This window comes from Spinacia oleracea, chromosome 5 (genome assembly GCF_020520425.1).
Source record: "Spinacia oleracea cultivar Varoflay chromosome 5, BTI_SOV_V1, whole genome shotgun sequence".
NCBI lineage: Eukaryota > Viridiplantae > Streptophyta > Magnoliopsida > Caryophyllales > Amaranthaceae > Spinacia > Spinacia oleracea.
This window is the reverse complement of record NC_079491.1, coordinates 112,616,778-112,636,771: the sequence shown is the minus strand read 5'-3', so window position 1 is coordinate 112,636,771 and position 19,994 is coordinate 112,616,778.

Genomic DNA, 19,994 nt, shown 5'->3' with positions numbered 1-19,994 from the left:
TCATCATTAGGTTGATTAATTACTCTGAAAATTATTAGTGTCCATGCATCCAAGGGAATTTATATACCCATTTGTGGTCCCTATCACATTTTCTCCTCACATGTAAGGAGAAAATGTTAGAGGGTGCACGGTACACCCAGGTGCATGTATATTGTACTATAATTACTCAACCACCGTCAATGTTCCCCGGCCTCTTACTCATTATTACATTCTATTACCCCCGAGCTTTTTTGCCTTTTAGGCTTAATTTAGGAAAATAATAATTGTACATTTATAAATGAAGTTATCATTCCCTTTTTTTTGCATTCAATTTTATGGAATTTGTTATTTATTGGAAAAAGAACATACTTCCTTTGTTCTTTCTTCTTTTTTAAATGACACAATTATTTAGGTGTAGGGGAATACAGTTAAATACAGTTTAACATGTGTGGAACAATCCCCAAAGCCAGGAAACATGTAAAAAGCACAGATTAAGCAAATTTACATTCGAAGCGTGTTTTCCCTAGTTTATCGATTCACGAACACGAACAAAGAACTCCAATCGTCGTTCCTCTATTTGGTTCACCGACGCGTTCATATCTGTCTTGAAATTCGTAGATTAGACAATGCTCAAGAGTGTTTAGCTTTTTGGGAAGAACAGTAAGAACATAGGTCAAGCTGAACTTACGTAAAATTAGACTTAAGTTAGGGTTGGAAAAACATTAATTGTGTGTTGTGTTATAACCCTTAGGTTATAATGTGACCGGCCAAGGCACAAGGCCTCAACCGACAACAACACACGCAAACCCAAACCCCACAGCAGCAAGCGGGCATCGCAGCCGTGGGCCTTGGGCCTTGGGCCTCGCTGAAGGAAATAATGCCCTTGGTCCAAGTATGCATATAATGCTAAGTCTAATAAATGCGGTTCAGTGTTAATTATACAAGTTAATAATTCAGTGAGATCAAGTGAACTAAATGCCTAGCTAGAGGCCGCTTCAGTTCAAGTGGAATTAATAATATTAATCCACAGCTTACTCATGACTGAACCCGTAGGGTCACACAAAAAGTACGTGAACGGATCAAGTGTTTAATGGAAATTAAATACTCTATTTATGAATATTCGGAATCGATGGATCTCGGTTCCAGTGGGAGCTGAAATCGTCAAAAGGGAAAATATGGATATTCCAGAAACAATGATATTGTCGGAAACGAAAATATGGATCGTATCGGAAATATAAATATTATCCAAGTCGTAGATGTTTCCGAAACGGAAACATGGTACGTATCGGAAAATATTATCGGAAATGAAAATATTGCCGGAATCGGAAATACTGTCGGAAACGGAAATATTGTCAGAATCGGAAATATTATCGGAATCGGAAAATAATTCCGGAATCGGAAATACTAAATATTTGTTTGAAACGGAAATTAATTCCGGAATCGGAAATGTTAAATATTGTTCGAATCGGAAATGAATTCCGGAATCGGAAAATTAATCGGAAGTGCATCGTACGAATAAGCATCGGACGAGCTTGCTAGACGAAAGCCCAGCATGAAGCCAGGCCCACGTCCTGCAAGCCCAGCACGCGACAGAAGCAGCCAAAGGCAACGTCAGGCCCAGCGCAAGGCAAGGCCCAGCACACCAAGGCTGCGACCAAGGCTGCGAGCAACATGGGCTGCGAAGCAGCGCCATGGGCTCCGAGGCAGCACGCGGGCTGCGAGCAAACAGGCAGCGCTCGTGGGCTGCGAGCAGATGGGCTTCGCGCGCGCGCGAGCATGGCCTGCTCGCTTGTGGGCCGTGCTCGTGTGCGTGTTGGATTTTGTGCATGCATCGAATCCTTGAGCGATTAGGATTAGATTAATTTTCTGAATTACTAGTTTTAAGGAACTATAATTCTAATAGAGTTAGAATTCTTGAGTCCTAGTAAAATTCCAATTCCATATTCCTACTCTATAAATATGTGATGGCATTCACAAATTTATAACAACATAATTTTCAATCATACATCTAGTTTTAAGGATTAAAACTAAGTATAATATTTGCCATAATATTAGAAAATATTCATAGAACCTTAGGTGCAATTCTAGTTTATTAAATCTAAGGCGGATCCGAGCGTGCTGTGGACTATCTACGGAGGGACGACATTTGGAGTCCTACACTTGTTCTTGTTCGGTTTGGGCGCATCTAGGGAGGGCACGCTACAAAGAGTATGCATCATAAATTATGCTAATTGTTATGTGGCAATTAATTTGGATTCCTGGCTTTATGGTTTTTCCGCATGATTTATATTCAATTATATGTATCATAACCTAACAGTGGTATCAGAGCCTCTAATTAATTCCATAATAATTAGTTAACATGGTTAATTTTTATAAATTTGAAATGAATTAAAAGGGGTGATTAATTTCGAAAATTTTGATTTTTGTAATTAATTGCAAATTCGTGCGATTATTTAATTATATGTTCGCAGAATTTTCGGCAGTTTAGTCAATAATGGTCGGAATCGTATAATTTTATAGTGAATTTCGCATTTAAACGGCGTTTTAATATTTTTACTAAAAGCAGAGATTTGATGCCGAACCCAGAATTCCCAAATTCGAAGCCTGACTATGACTTTTCGGAGGTTTTAGTTTATCGAACGCAAAATTTGTAATTTTTAAGATGTTAAATTAAATATTTGCGCTTCTTGTTGTTAAATCTTGAATTTTTTATTGACCTACTGTATATGTTTAACAAATTTATATGCCTAAGCTTGTTAATTACACAACCTAATTTGTAATTGTAATTAATTTGTTGAAATTCGAATAATTTAGAATTTGATTTGATTTTCATAATTAATTGACAATTTAATTAGGCATCCATGATTAAAAACCACCATAAAATTTGTTAATTTTTGATAAATTTTAAATTTTTATGACCTAGATTTGAATCCATGATAATCGAAAATTAATTGAATAATAAATTTTCGATTTTTCGCCCTAAATTTATGAAATTAATATGATTTATTAATTTGTCTATAAATTTGAATTAAAAAGTTTTAATTTTTATATAATTTGCTCATGAATGTTGCACGCACATAGCAAAGGAAGCTACGTGTTACCCTTAAGGGGTGTTGTATAGTGCGGGCATGCGACGACGAGCAAGGGAGCTGGTCGCTCATGCGGTACGAATGCAGCGAGCAACAAGCAAAGGCGCGCGCACAAGGCAGTGATGCCTGGGCGTGTGTGCTGCGCGATGGGCGATGGGGGCAAGGCACTAGCCGAGCGAACAGACGCGTGTGGGCAGCGATGGATGCTGCGCCACAGCGTGCGCTGCCTCGCCCGGCGAGCAGACCAGACGCGTCGAGTGAAGCGGGCTGCGCGCATGCGTGGCTAAGCTGGCTGCGTATGCGTGTGGCTTGCTCGTGCATTGCCTTGCGGTAACTCGAGGGGCGTTGCCCATGGCCTCGTCTTGATCCGATTGATGCGCTTTGAATTTAATTTTAAATTTTCAGTTGGAAAACGATTTTAATTAATTTAAAATTCGTAACTTAATTTTTCTCGGAATTTAATTTTAAATAATTTAATTATTATAAATTTTTATTTATACTAATTATTTTACTAAAATTAAAACCTTGATTAAATTTAAATTAATTAAATTAATAAACTGAAAATAAATTAAAGGATTCAAATAATAATTTATATGAGCTTTAAATTTTAATTAAATTTGTATGTTTTCCGTTAGACTAGGAAATACAATTTTATGCTTAAAATTAGTAAAGCATGTAAATTTATTGGTTTAAGTGGGAGCGTTTTAGTCATAAACTCTTGATTAGGTCTACATTCCTTTAAGGTTAAAACAACTTGATTAGAATTAATAAGGATAGAATAATTGGTAGATTATTGGAACCCTTGATTAGTTGCTGCAAATATTTATGTGATGCATAATATGTTCTACTAACCAGCTATGTGCGCCATTCATTGATAAATGAACGGGTGAATGGTATATTGTAAATGTACTGTTTTGCAGGTTATTGAAAATGACTAGTATGGCCCAAATAGGATAGAAAATATGGTCTGTGTACCATTAATTTGAATGTAAAATTGGTCTAATGCACCAAAGTTTTTAATTTAAATATGGTCTGCGTATCATCAAATAGTTGTAATTAGTTTAAATTATAGCTTATCCTATTTGAAGAAAATGGCGCCTCCCATGGTGAAATTCAAGATGGAGTTTCCAATCCATTTTCAAGACGGAGTTTGAAGTTGAAGCTTCAAGATGAAGTCGGGCCATACTAGATAACATTTATATCTTATGCATGCTTTAAGTTATTTGTTGCTTTAAATATGTCTTAATTATGCATGAGATTGTGGCTTGATTATGTTGCATGATTAAGGATTTTAGTTCACTTAAAATCTAACCAACATAGTAAGATCCTTAAGTTTCAAACTTTAAAATTGAGTTAAAAGGTGCCATGCCAAAATAACACTTACTTGGATAACCTTTACATCAATCTTAGTAATAGTTTTCCGCCTAAGCGAGGTGTTACTTATTGATCCTAAAGGGGTAAGGTACACAAATAATTGTGAGTACATGTTAGTTATGGTGAAACTCGCCGATATAAGTAAGGAGTCCTTTTATGTCGTGGAAAATGAGATAGGTTTACCTAATAAGTTCTTAGACGTATCTATCAACCAAGAGTAGTTTCTAGACTATTAGCAACGGATTTGCTTACCTAAAATATTTTAGAATTGAGTCTAAATACATAATGTGCTTAATTCTTCAATGATTTAAGGATCCTGGATTCATTTTATTCACACCTACCGGAACAATAAATTCGAATAAAATGCTAATAACTTGTTTAAATTGCATGATTGCTTTAATTTTCAAGTTATTACTCATGGTAAATGTTTAGACTTTGAATGCTTCAATGTATGTTTTAATTATTTATTATAATTAAATGTCTTGCACTGCAGTAAATCCTTTTAGAAAGGTACCAGTAAATTTCCACGATTGGTAGTGAATCCAAGAACGATTCACGGAAATGAGAGAAAATGAACGATTTAAAATGTACGTCTCTTTTAGCGACTTTTATGGTTGTTTTCGAGTATCAAAGTCGAATGGCAAACCGATTGGTGCTTGTGAATTCAAAATACAATGTAGTTTTGAAATCATAAAGCATTGAGTTTAAACGCTCAGCTTTACCAATGGTTAACAACCTAATATCTTTGTCCATTTACTTCTCGAATGAGTCTAGTCCCTAAAAATTCGAATAGATCGATGCTTAGAGAACTTTAGAAGCTTCTGGTAAGATCATCTAGTTGAAACAGAATATTCAACATAAATTAAAATGGTAAGAACCTTGTTGGAATGACATTGGACATGTCTAACAAAGTATAAAAGTCAACACTAAAGAATTCAATTCTTAAGACTATAAGAAAGGGTACAAGAAATAGGAAAACAAGGAGCAAATGAAAGGAATTTACGATTCCGTTTCTACCTATAAGTTTATGTTTAAAGAGAAGTGACCTAGCAATCAAACTTCCTTGGTATCATAAACCGCTTGAGGTTTTTACTTCGGTAATAACTCAAACAATGGAAGCTAGGATGCACTAATGACCTACAAGTGGGAAATGAAGCATGGCATTGCTACATTAGTTGTAGGGTCATCTAGTTTGTTTTTAAGTCCTTTCAAGGCTGGAACTTAATAACTATTTTGTTCCATGATCAGCATACCTAAATTTCTGTTTTCAAATCAGAAAGACTCACATTCAAGAAAGCAAAAACAATGTTTGTTTGTTTATTTGAATGAAATGGTCATTTACGGGTTGAGTCGATATGCTTGATTAAAACAAACAACTCTTTAACCATAAAGAACTTTACAAGGTTCAAATCAATCTCTTGATTTGAGTTCCACTAACCTTTAGCATTGTTGCTTAGACCATATCAACAAGTTAACATTCAAAAGCTCCATTTTGATGGACTTTTGAAAGTAGATTGATTTCTAGATCATTCAAGACGAGCTAGTCTAACTTGTTGAAAGTAACAAAAGATATGAACTATTGTTAGAACACCTAGACAATATAGTTCAAAGCTAAAGAAAGATTTTATGACTTTATTATTTCACCTGAATTGGAGTGAATATGGATTTATTTACTCAAAGTGATATAAATTTGAATCTGTTTGGCTAGTTCAAAGATCCAGAAGTATAAAATCCACTTGGAAAGAAATCATAAAGATCTAGGTTAGATCATGACGATGATAACTTTAAGACCAAAATGATCATCAATGATTGTGTGTTGTAATTTCACGATCTAGCTCCATAAGATATGGCATATCTAAGTTGGAATGATCGAAGTCAATTAGTACTTGATTCGATCAATGATGAATCATAAAGACTTTTCCTATAATTTCTAAAACAAAATGCTCAACTACCACCAAACTAAACCAAATTCGTGAAAGCTATTGAAAAGTAATTTCAGAATATCTTTTCATAAATATATATCTAAAGAGTTGCTAAACTCAGTGGGAGCTTAGTGTTTGTTATTCAACAAACTAAGGCCCATGTCTAGATATATGTTTCATTGTGATTTATTCAAATGAGACACAAGGTTATTGTTTCTACCAAGAATTTTTGAGAACATAATGTTTTTGCTCGAAATAATGTCCTTTTGGAGATTCGTTTCCAAAATGACAAGTGGGAGAAAATAGACCTCGAAAGTTTTCAAAGCGAACAAAAAACATAAACGGACGTTCCGGAGGCTTTTAGAAGTTCTTCAGAAAATCCGAACGCTTATTCTTTAAGGACTTTAAAAGTGGCTCTAAATTATAGACATCTCTTAAAAGACTTTACAAGTACTTTCAAGTGTCTGTTGATATTCTATGGTTTGATGTTCCATACCCAAGTAGGCATAGAGTTCAAGTCACTGACACTATGAGATTCTTCTATTAGATAGTGAAGAAACATGGAGTTCAGGTCACTGAAGCTTTGAGATTCTTCTATTAGATAGTGAAGAAACCTACAACTTGCAGTCAAACTATTAATGAGTTTGTGACTTATAAGAAATCTATGACGAAATATAGATTCCCTAAAATGGTTAGAGGCCATATATAGACTTAATGTTTAAATTGGTTAAAGGCCATAAAAACATAACCAATATTTTGATGACAAAATTGAAAGTTTGTTGATTTGCATGAATAGATTAACACCTATTGGTTGCAAATTGGTTTTAAGGATAAAAACCATCAAACATGGAATTGTGTACACACACAAAGCTATATTATTTGGTAAAGGTTACAAGCAAATTCACGGTGTGGATTGTGTTGAAACCTCATGCAAAATCGTAATGCTCAAGTCTATAAATCAAGCAATGGTTGCATATTAGCACATATGGCAATTGGATGACAAAACATCTTCCTCAATCAAATGTTGGAAGAAACTATTTTTAGGTTATGATACATATGACAAAACATAAATCATGCGGAAAACCTTAATGCCAGGAAACATATTATTTACACATAATCATTTAGCATAATTCAGATGCATACACTTTGTAGCGTGCCCTCCCTAGCTGCGCCCGAACCGAACAAGAACAAGTCTTTAGGACTCCAAGTGTCGTCCCTCCGTAGATAGTCCACAGCACGTCCAGATCCGCCTTAAGCTTGACCAACTAGAATCGCCCTTAAGGTTCCTAGGATTTTCGGCTAAATAGGTTGCAAGTGTTTGGCTGATTTTTTCTCCAAAATCTTACCTTTGAATACTTCAATGTTGTTTTATAAATTTTGACCCTAGGCCCCTATTTATAGAGATATGGAAAAGGACTTATAATCCTATTAGAATACTAGTTTAGTATAATTAGAATCCTGTTGGGACTCTAGTAAATAAACTTTATCTATTAGGATTAGGATTTAATTATATGACAAATTCTAATAGCTTTAGGATTCGTATTGCACACAACCGCACACGAGCAAGAGCACGAGCACAGCCCGCGCAAGCCTCGCGGCCCACGCGAGCTGCACTTGCTCGCAGCCCACTACTGCTCCGCGCGCGCCACAGGCCTTGGCTGGGCCAAGCCTTGCGATGGGCCTGGTCGAGGCTTGGCGTGTGGTTTGTTGCACTTGGCTTGTTGGGCGACGGCCTTGCTTCGTGCTGGGCCTTCTTCTAGCGATCCTCGTCCGATGCTAATTCGTACGATACGCTTCCGATTAAATTCCCGATTCCGGAAATTATTTCCGATACGAACAATATTTAATATTTCCTATTCCGGAATTAATTTCCGTTTCGAACAAATATTTAATATTTCCGTTTCCAGAATTATTTTCCGATTTCGATAATATTTCCGATTCTGACAATATTTCCGTTTCCTGCAATATTTCCGATTCCGGCAATATTTCCATTTCCAATAATATTTTCCGATACATACCATGTTTCCGTTTCCGGCAACATCTACGACTTGGATAATATTTATATTTCCGATACGATCCATATTTCCGTTTCCGGTAATATCATCGTTTCCGGAGTATTCATTTCTTGCTTTTGACGATCTCAGCTCCCACTGAAACCAAGATCCGTCGATTCCGAATATCCATAGATGGAGTATTTAATGCCATTATATACTTGATCCATTTACGTACTATTTGTGTGACCCTACGGGTTCAGTGAAGAGTAAGCTGTGGATTCATATCATTAATTCCACTTGAACGGAAGCGGCCTCTAGCAAGGCATTCAGCTCACTTGATCTCACTGAATTATTAACTTGTTAATTAATACTGAACCGCATTTATTAGACTTAACATTAAATGCATACTTGGACCAAGGGCATTATTTCCTTCAGTCTCCCACTTGTCTTTAGGGACAAGTGTGCATTTCCTAATTCATTTGTCGCTCGATGATAGCTCTTGAACATAAGGTAAGAGTTGTCATCTTTATTACGTCCAGAGGTGTTTCTCGGTTTCAGAGTTCAACTGATCAAATAAACAGATAATCATAGCCTATGATTCATCTGAACACGGCCATGCATTTTACAGTTTCTAGCTCTCCGAGTGGCCTTGTACAACTTTTAGCATCTCATCCCGATTTATGGGAGGACAATCCCAATCTTGCGATCTTGAGATTAGACTTTGTTTGATAGGTGATTACCTGAGCGTTGCCTTTATAGCCTCCTTTTACGGTGCGACGGTTGGTCAACGTCAAAGTAAGCAATTCTCAAACAACTAATCTCAAATCACTCAGGTATTGAGGATTTAGTGTCTACTAATTTTAATGAAATTACTTATGACAGATTTTCATTTCTTTACAGTAAAAATTCATAGGTCTGTCCGATACTAGTCTTCCCAAAGTAAGTATCTATGCAAATGATTACGACATTTCCATGTCCACATAGTTCAAGAAACATAACTACTAGTCATCTTGCATTCTAGTCGTCTAATGTTTTCTATGCGCCCATCTTTATAGAAAACTCCGGCCAGGGACCATTTTCAACTTTTGACATTCAAGTTCACTTGATAGACATTTCTTAGTCACGGGACTGGTCCTGACAGTCTATCTTGAATATTTCGTCAAATTGAAGGGACTCATCATTTAATAAACCGCAAATTAAATGGAAAAATGAATTCTATTCATTTATTGTGAATGATTAACCAAGAATGTTTTACAAAGATTTAAACTCTAAAACTTTAAAACATTAAATAAGGACATCAAAGACATTCTCCAATATGCTGCAGTGTGCGAGTTGTGCTTCGCCTGCGGCAGAGGTTTAGTCAATGGATCTGAGATGTTGTCATCAGTTCCAATCTTGCTTATCTCGACTTCTTTTCTTTCAACGAACTCTCGTAGAAGGTGAAATCTACGAAGTACATGCTTGACTCTTTGGTGGTGTCTAGGCTCCTTTGCCTGTGCAATAGCTCCGTTATTATCACATTATAGGGCTATTGGTCCTTTAATGGAGGGGACTACACCAAGTTCACCAATGAACTTACTTAGCCATATAGCTTCCTTTGCTTCTTCATGTGCAGCAATGTACTCCGCTTCAGTTGTAGAATCCGCAATGGTGCTTTGCTTAGCACTTTTCCAGCTTACTGCACCTCCGTTGAGGCAGAAGACAAACCCTGACTGTGATCTGAAATCATCTTTGTCGGTTTGGAAACTTGCGTCCGTATAGCCTTTAACAATTAATTCATCATCTCCACGATAGACCAGGAAGTCATCTTTGTGCCTTTTCAGGTACTTCAGAATGTTCTTGGCAGCAGTCCAATGTGCCTCTCTTGGGTCTGACTGGTATCTGCTCGTAGCACTGAGTGCGTACGCAACATCCGGGCGTGTACATATCATAGCATACATTATTGAACCAATCAATGATGCATATGGAATCCCATTCATTCGTCTACGCTCATCAAGTGTTTTTGGGCACTAAGTCTTGCTTAGAGTCATTCCATGAGACATGGGTATGTAGCCTCACTTGGAGTCTGCCATCATTAACCTTTCAAGCACCTTATTGATATAAGTTCCTTGACTAAGTCCAATCATATTTTTAGATCTATCTCTGTAAATCTTGATGCCCAGTATGTACTGTGCTTCTCCTAGATCCTTCATCGAAAAACATTTCCCAAGCCAAATCTTGACAAAGTTCAACATAGGAATGTCATTTCCAATAAGTAATATGTCGTCGATATACAATACTAGAAAACAATTTTGCTCCCACTGGCCTTCTTGTATACACAAGATTCGTCTGCGTTCTTGATGAAACCAAAGTCACTGACTGCTTCATCAAAACGTATATTCAAGCTCCTTGATGCTTGCTTCAATCCGTAGATTGATTTCTTTAGCTTGCATACCTTTTTAGCATTCTTTGGATCCTCAAAACCCTCAGGCTGTGTCGTAAACACAGTTTCTGTTAAAATGCCGTTTAAGAAAGCAGTTTTGACATCCATCTGCCATATTTCGTAATCGTAATATGCAGCGATTGCTAACATTATCCGAATAGACTTTAGCATTGCAACTGGTGAAAAGGTTTCATCGTAATCCACTCCGTGGACTTGCCTGTAACCTTTTGCAACCAATCTAGCTTTGAAAACTTCAAGTTTCCCATCCTTGTCCTTTTCAGTTTGAAAACCCATTTGCTTCCAATGGCTTGGTAGCCATCTGGAAAATCGACCAAATCCCATACTTGGTTTTCTGACATGGAGTCTAATTCAGATTGCATGGCTTCATGCAATTGCTTGGAGCTAGGGCTCGTCATATCTTGTTTGTAAGTCGTACGTTCATTACTTTCAAGTAATAGAACATCATAGCTCTCGTTCGTCAAAATACCTAAGTACCTTTCCGGTTGAGATCTATATCTTTGCGATCTACGCGGGGTTACATTTCTAGATTGACCATGATTCTCACCAGATACTTCTAAATATCTTTGAGTTTCATCCTGAATGTCATCTTGAGCATTATCTAGAGTTTGTTGTTTGACTCGAATTTCTTCGAGGTCTACTTTTCTCCCACTTGTCATTTTGGAAATGTGATTCTTTTCCAAAAAGATACCATCTCGAGCAACAAACACCTTGTTCTCAGATGTATTGTAGAAGTAATACCCCTTTGTTTCCTTTGGATAGCCCACAAGGATACATTTGTCAGATTTTGGATGAAGTTTGTCTGAAATTATTCGTTTGACGTATACTTCACATCCCCAAATCTTAAGAAAAGACACATTTGGAGGCGTTCCAAACCATAACTCATATGGAGTCTTTTCAACAGCTTTAGACGGAGCTCTATTTAAAGTGAGTGCAGCTGTATTTAGTGCATGTCCCCAAAATTCTATTGGAAGTTCGGCCTGACCCATCATTGATCTAACTATGTCTAGCAAGGTTCTGTTCCTCCGTTCCGACACACCGTTCCATTGTGGTGTTCCAGGAGGAGTCAATTCTGATAGAATTCCACATTCTTTCAGATGGTCATCAAATTCATAGCTCAGCTATTCACCGCCTCTATCAGACCGCAGTACCTTAATCTTCTTGCCTAATTGATTCTCTACTTCACTCTGAAATTCCTTGAATTTGTCAAAGGATTCAGACTTATGCTTCATTAGGTAGACATAACCATATCTACTGAAGTCATCAGTGAAAGTGATAAAGTAGATGAAACCACCTCTAGCATTTGTACTCATTGGTCCACATACATCTGTATGGATTAAACCCAATAGTTCAGTTGCTCTTTCTCCAACTTTAGAGAAAGGTTGCTTTGTCATTTTGCCAAGTAAACATGATTCGCACTTACCATAATCCTCTAAGTTAAATGGTTCTAGAATTCCTTCCTTTTGAAGTCTTTCCATGCGTTTCAAGTTAATATGGCCTAATCGACAATGCCACAGATAGGTGAGATCTGAATCATCCTTTTTGGCCTTTTTAGTATTTATGTTATAAACTTGTTTGTCGTGATCTAATAAATAAAGTCCATTGACTAATCTAGCAGATCCATAAAACATCTCTTTAAAATAAAATGAACAACTATTGTCTTTTATTAAAAAGGAAAATCCCTTAGCATCTAAGCAAGAAACAAAAATGAGGTTTTTAGTAAGACTTGGAACATGGAAACACTCTTCCAGTTCCAAAACTAGCTAGCCCAGAGGGCAACGACAAATAATAAGTTCCTACAGCTAATGCAGCAATCAGTGCTCCATTTCCCACTCGTAGGTCGACTTCACCCTTGCTTAACCTTCTACTTCTTCTTAGTCCCTGTGGATTGGAACATAAGTGTGAGCCACAACCTGTATCTAATACCCAAGAAGTTGAATTAGCAAGTATACAGTCTATAACGAAAATACCTGAAGATGGAACGACTGTTCCGTTCTTCTGATCTTCCTTTAGCTTTGGACATTCTCTTTTGTAATGGTCTATTCAATCACAATAAAGACATCTTGATGTGGACTTGTCCTGCTTTGATTTAGAATTTCCCTTGGACTTTCCACCTTTCTTGAAGGGTCTCCCTTTAGCCCTGAGTAAATCTTTGGCTTCACAGTCCAGTATTATCTCAGCCTTTCTGACAAGGTGAACAAATTCTGCAACTGTTTCTTCTCTTGGTTCACTTAGGTATAGTTGCTTGAAGCGACCAAACCCACTGTACAGTGAATTGAGCAAGATAGAGACTGCCATCCTTTCGCTTATTGGTGTTCCTAGCAGACTTAGGCGATCAAAATATGAAAGCATAAGCTCCACATGGAACCTTAGGTGGACGCCTACCCTCTGTTTAGTGCGAAGGAGCTGAACATGTGTTTCTTGGACCTCCATCCTATAACACCTGTTAGGAGAACTAACCTTTAGACCAGACGTTGATTCAATCAACTCATGGACGTTCAGGTCCCTGTCCTCCGTACTTCCACGACAGATATCCCTCTGATTCTTGATGAGCCTAAAAGGTTCGTAAGCTACAAACCTTCTAGCCCATTCATCAGGGATATTGTTCAGCATGAGACTCATAACCTTTTTGAGATCCGCATCCCAGGCGGAAAATCTTTCAGGGGTCATGTCTCTGGCATGGGATGTAACAGCACATACTCAAGTCCATTGAGTCTGACTATTTCAACTAGCTTAGCTTCCCATTCAAGAGAATTCGTTAGGTTCATCTTGACCATAAGCTCAGAACCCATGATGATGTTTTGATTGTTGTTTGCCATAGTAAAACTACAATAGAAAAAGAATAAACAAATAAATAATCATTCACAGTTTCTCTTAATAAACTTAAATTCTAGCATGCATGCATAATTTAATGTTCATTAAGCATTTTATTCAAGTTATGTGTTCCGGCAGGTGTGAATAAAATGATTCCAAGACCCTAAAACCCATTGAAGAATTAAGCACATTATGTAGTTAGACTCAATTCTAAAATCTTTTAGGTAAGAAAAAGCCTTTTGCTAATAGTCTAGAAACTACTCTTGGTTAATAGGTACGTCTAAGAGCTTATTAGGTAAACCTATCAATTTTTCCACGACATAAAAGGACTCCTTACTTATATCGTTGAGTTTCACCAAAACTAACATGTACTCACAATTATTTGTGTACCTTACCCCTTTAGGATCAATAAGTAACACCTCGCTGAGCGTAAAACTATTACTAGATTGATGTAAAGGTTATCCATGTAAGTGTTATTTTGGCATGGCACCTTTTAACTCAATTTTTTTTTTTTAAGTTTGGAACTTAAGGCTCTTACTATGTTGGTTAGATTTTAAGTGAACTAAAATCCTTAATCATGCAACATAATCAAGCCACAATCTCATGCATATTTAAGACATATTTAAAAGCAATAAATAACTTAAAGCATGCATAAGATAAATGTGATCTAGTATGGCCCGACTTCATCTTGAAGCTTCAACTTCAAAGTCCGTCTTGAAAATGGATTGGAAACTCCGTCTTGAATTTCACCGTGGGAGGCGCCATTTTCTTTAAACAGGATCAGCTATAATTAAACTAATTACAACTATTTGATGGTACGCAGACCATATTTGAATTGAAAAACTAATTTTTGGTGCATTAGACCAATTACATTCAAATTAATGGTACGCAGACCATATTTTCTATCCTATTTGGGCCATACTAGTCACTTCATAACCTGCAAAACAGTACATATACAATATATACCATTCACCCATTCATTATCATGAATGGCCCACATAGCTGGTTAGTAAAACATGTTGTATGCATCACATAAATATTTACAGCAATTAATCAAGGGCACCAATAATCTACCAAATATTCAGTCCTTATTAATTCTACTCAAGTTGTTTAACCTTAAAGGATTTGTAGACCTAATTAAGAGTTTTATGACTAAAATTGCTCCCACTTAAACCAATAACTTTATATGCTTTACTAATTTTAAACATAAAAATGTATTTCTAGTCTAACCGGAAACATACAAGTTTAATTAAAATTTAAAGCTCATATAAAATTATAATCGAATCTATTTATTTAATTTATTTTCAGTTGCATGAATTTTAAATTAATTCAAGGTTTAATTTTAGTAAAATAATTAGTATAAATTAAAATTTATAATAATTAGAATATTCAAAATTAAAATCCGAGAAAACAATTTAAATTATTAATTTTAAAATTAATTGAAATTATTTCCGAACTGAAAGTTTCAAATTAAAATTCAAAACGATTCAATCGTAACACGATGAGCACTTGGGTTTGCGCCCAAGCCCCATCGTGTGCACGATCGACCGCAAGCCCATGGCACATCGCAGCAGCAGCCACGCGCAAACGCAGCAAGCTAAGCCACGTTTGCGCGCAGCCTGCTTACCCGCATGCATCACAGTATCTCTCGTGCGAGGCAGCGCTCGTTGGTGCGCGGAGCAGCGATCGCTGGGCGACCCAGCTCTCGCCCTCGCGCGCGCACCTCGTCAAGTGCCACGCCCATCGCCCTTCGCCTATAGCACACAGTACACACGCCCAGGCTCCCTTTCCTCGTGCGCGCGCCATATGCTTGGTTACTCGCTGCATTCGTACCGCACGGGCGACGAGCTCCCTTGCTCGTCGTCGCGTGCCCGCACTATACAACACCCCTTAAGGGTAACATGTAGCTTCCTTTGCTTTGTGCGTGCAACGTTTATGAGCGAATTTTATAAAAATTTAAAAAAAATTAATTTAAAATTAGCGACAAAGTAATAAAACATATTAATTTCATAATTTTAGGGCGAAAAATCGAACATTTATAAATCAATTAATTTCCAATTAACATGGATTCAAATCTAGGTCATAAAAATTTAAAATTTAACATAAATTAACAGTTTTTTGGTGGATTTTAGTCATGGATACCTAATTAAATTATTAATTAATTATGAAAAACAAATCAATTCTAAATTATTCGAATTTCAACAAATTAATCATAATTACAAATTAGGTTGTATAATTAACAAGTCTAGGCATTCAAATTCGTTAAACATATACTGTAGGTCAATCAAAAACTCAAGATTTATCAACAAGAATCGCAAATATTCAATTTAACATCTTAAATTTACAAACTTTTGCGTTCGAAAAACTAAAACCTCCAAAAAGTCATAGTTAGGCTTCGAATTTGGGAATTCTGGGTTCGGCCGAAAAATAACTATTTTTGTCAAAATTTTAGAATGCCTTTTACATGCGGAATTGACATAAAAATCACTCGATTTGGTTGAGTAACGAAGAAACTGCCGAAACATTGCGTACATATAATTAAATAAACGCAATTTGCAATTAATTAACAAATACGAAAATTAATCACCCCTTTTAATTCTTTGCAAATTTGTAAAATTTAACCATGTCATGCAATTAAGATTATGAAAATAATAAGAGGCTCGTGATACTGTTGTTAGGTTATGATACATATGACAAAACATAAATCATGCGGAAAACCTTAATGTCAGGAAACATATTATTTACACATAATCATTTAGCATAATTCAGATGCATACACTTTGTAGCATGCCCTCCCTAGCTGCGCCCGAACCGAACAAGAACAAGTCTTTAGGACTCCAAGTGTCGTCCCTCCATAGATAGTCCACACCACGTCCGGATCCGCCTTAAGCTTGACCAACTAGAATCGCCCTTAAGGTTCCTAGGATTTTTGGCTAAATAGGTTGCAAGTGTTTAGCTGATTTTTGCTCCAAAATCTTACCTTTGAATACTTTAATGTTGTTTTATAAATTTGTGACCCTAGGCCCCTATTTGTAGAGTTATGGAAAAGGACTTATAATCCTACTAGAACACTAGTTTAGTATAATTAGAATCCTGCTAGGACTCTATTAAATAAACTTTATCTATTAGGATTAGGATTTAATCATATGACAAATTCTAATAGCTTTAGGATTCGTATTGCACACAACCGCACACGAGCACGAGCACAGCCCGCGCAAGCCTCGCGGCCCACGCGAGCTGCACTTGCTCGCAGCCCATTGTCGCAGCCCACGACTGCTCCGCGCGCGCCACCAGCCTTGGCTGGGCCTGGCCTGGTCGAGGCTTGGCGTGTGGTTTGTTGCGCTTGGCTTGCTGGGCGACGGCCTGGCTTCGTGCTGGGCCTTCGTCTAGCAAGCCTCGTCCGATGCTAATTCGTACGATACGCTTCCGATTAAATTCCCGATTCCGGAATTTATTTCCGATACGAACAATATTTAATATTTCCTATTCCGGAATTAATTTCCGTTTCGAACAAATATTTAATCGGAATTATTTTCCGATTTAGATAATATTTCCGATTCTGACAATATTTCCGTTTCCGGCAATATTTCCGATTCCGGTAATATTTCCATTTCCAATAATATTTTTCGATACGTACCATGTTTCCGTTTCCGGCAACATCTACGACTTGGAAAATATTTATATTTCCGATACGATCCATATTTCCGTTTCCGGTAATATCATCGTTTCCGGAGTATTCATTTCTTGCTTTTGACGATCTAAGCTCCCACTGAAACCAAGATCCGTCGATTCCGAATATCCATAGATGGAGTATTTAATGCCATTAAATACTTGATCCGTTTACGTACTATTTGTGTGACCCTACGGGTTCAGTCAAGAGTAAGCTGTGGATTCATATCATTAATTCCACTTGAACTGAAGCGGCCTCTAGCTAGGCATTCAGCTCACTTGATCTCACTGAATTATTAACTTGTTAATTAATACTGAACCGCATTTATTAGACTTAACATTAAATGCATACTTGGACCAAGGGCATTATTTCCTTCAACTATGTACATGGAATGTCATAGGATTTGTGGATCCAAATAAATACTTGAAAAGGAAAGCTAGCTTATGAAATCTAAGCACAGATTTAAGCAAGCAATTGGGAATTGGAACTGTATTTTAGTGAAGACTAACAAGTATTTTAGTTTCATAAAAGGTACATGATTCTTATAGATATATAAGAAGTTTAGTGGGAGTATATAAAACTTAATTGGTCCTATGTGTATCACATACATATCTCTCTATTATGAAATAACATTCAAATGCTAATGACTAAGATTTGAAAATATTCATCAATGATGGACCTAGGCGAAACTTAGTGCATACTGGGTACTAAGATCCATTTACAAAGATCTTATAATATTTTTTAGATTAAGTAATGGCATTTACTAAATCAAACACGAAAGACTCCATTGGAGATATTCGACCCATGTGAAAAAATCTAACTAAAAGATGTTTAAATTATGTATAAGCATTTACTAAGTTAAACATCAAAGGATCTAAATGAGATTCTTACCCTATATTATATGTCAAAGAATTTAGCTGGATTTAGTATCTACTGAAACTAGATAATCTAAAGTTACATGAATAGAATTCAATTGAGAATTATTCTGCAAAAGAATTTATCATGTATGATATAATATAAGGATCGCCAAAAATATATCGTATGGCTTTAGGCATGACGAACATATACCAATCTCTATTGATCTAAGTAAAGATCAACTAGATTGAGATCAAGAAAACCTTATGGTACTTGAAAAGGTACATAAGATTTGTTCTTGATTCAAGGAAATAAAGATATGCTGAATATTGATGGAGACACCTACTTTTGTCCCCATTCCCGAAAGGGAAGGTTCGATGATGAGAACACAAATCTCCACTTGGCAACGTATCTCCTATAAAATAACGAATCTCAATCACCCTTTTCATTTCAGCCATAACTTCTATTTATGGAAACCTGCTAAAGATAGTAACTGTCGTAAATGGTAGTTGATAAAAGTGGCAAAGTCATAAAAGATAGAAACCTGTCAGAATTAGGTGTTGCACTCCAACAGAAATCCTAAAAGAGATAGAATTTGCATTCCTAGTATAATTCAAAATTAAGAGTTACGTATTAATTAAAATACTAACGAACCTAGAGTTCGTAACGGGCCCAGACGCATTCCATCATAAAGTTAATACGCACTAAAAGACTCGGATAAGTCTCAAAAGCTCCGCGCTGTAAGAGTCCAAATCTGACAAAGAACTCGGCCCAGATCCCATTTTCAACGCCTGGATCTGGGCGCCGAAATCTTCGGCGCCCAGCCCTGGGCGCTGAAAATGCCTGGGGCCGTGTCGTCTCCGAATTCTTTTTGGATTCGTATTCTAAAAATCTATCTTTCCACTAACCCTTTCCCTATAAATACAGCCTCAAAACCGACGTGAAAAGGACACACAATTCCATAACCTGAGTATTGACTCTTGCCTTAAGCCTAGCCTCACGTTGCGAAATTGATCCGGCGTTCTGTCGCAATCGACCCAAAAGTCGAACAGAACGCATCCTGCCCCTTGTAGCTGATGAATTAAGCCTAAATACCGGAACACTGCTTAGAAACCCGAGATTCGTTAAATAAAAGGAGAAATAGCAAAGCCAAGTGGTTAGTTTTCTGAGAACCGTGTTGCACCTCTCAATGGTGCGTTGTAATGTGTCCCTCATATGATTTAATCGCTTTCATCACCCTTTAACAAAACTGTCGAACTATTAACTTGATTGATCTATCACGCCTAATAAGATAATACTTTGGACAATTGAATTATCATGCTAGGTACCTTAAATCAATCTAAATAAGATAATCACGATCGATTTAGTATTATGTGTTGCATATTGCTAAAATCAATTCAGAATAGTTTAACAGTTTAACGCATGTCCCTTCAATTATTTATGCTGAGCTAGTAAGGATAACCTACCTCTGTAGTTATCGATGAGCACTCCTCTCGGTAGTTACAGTCCCCCGAACTCTCAATCTCTGCCCTGCGGGTGTACGTTGAGCGATCCCCACACCAAGGATCACAAGGGAACCTATGGCCGTCGTGGTCGAACATAATTGTACTCCCTTTATGTCACGATTACCGGGTTTTGTCAGTTTTTCTCATTGTCGTTAAAAACTGAATGGCGACTCCTATATTACTAGTCGATTGGGTGTAAACTCACAGGAAATCCAATTACACTTGATCTGACAACGTCACGCCCACGAGGGACGAGGTCACGCATTAGCCTCGTGCTTTTTCGACCCCCTCACACACGCATAAACACGGGCAAAGGATCAAGAAAGATCCCTTTGGAGTTATCCATTGGCAA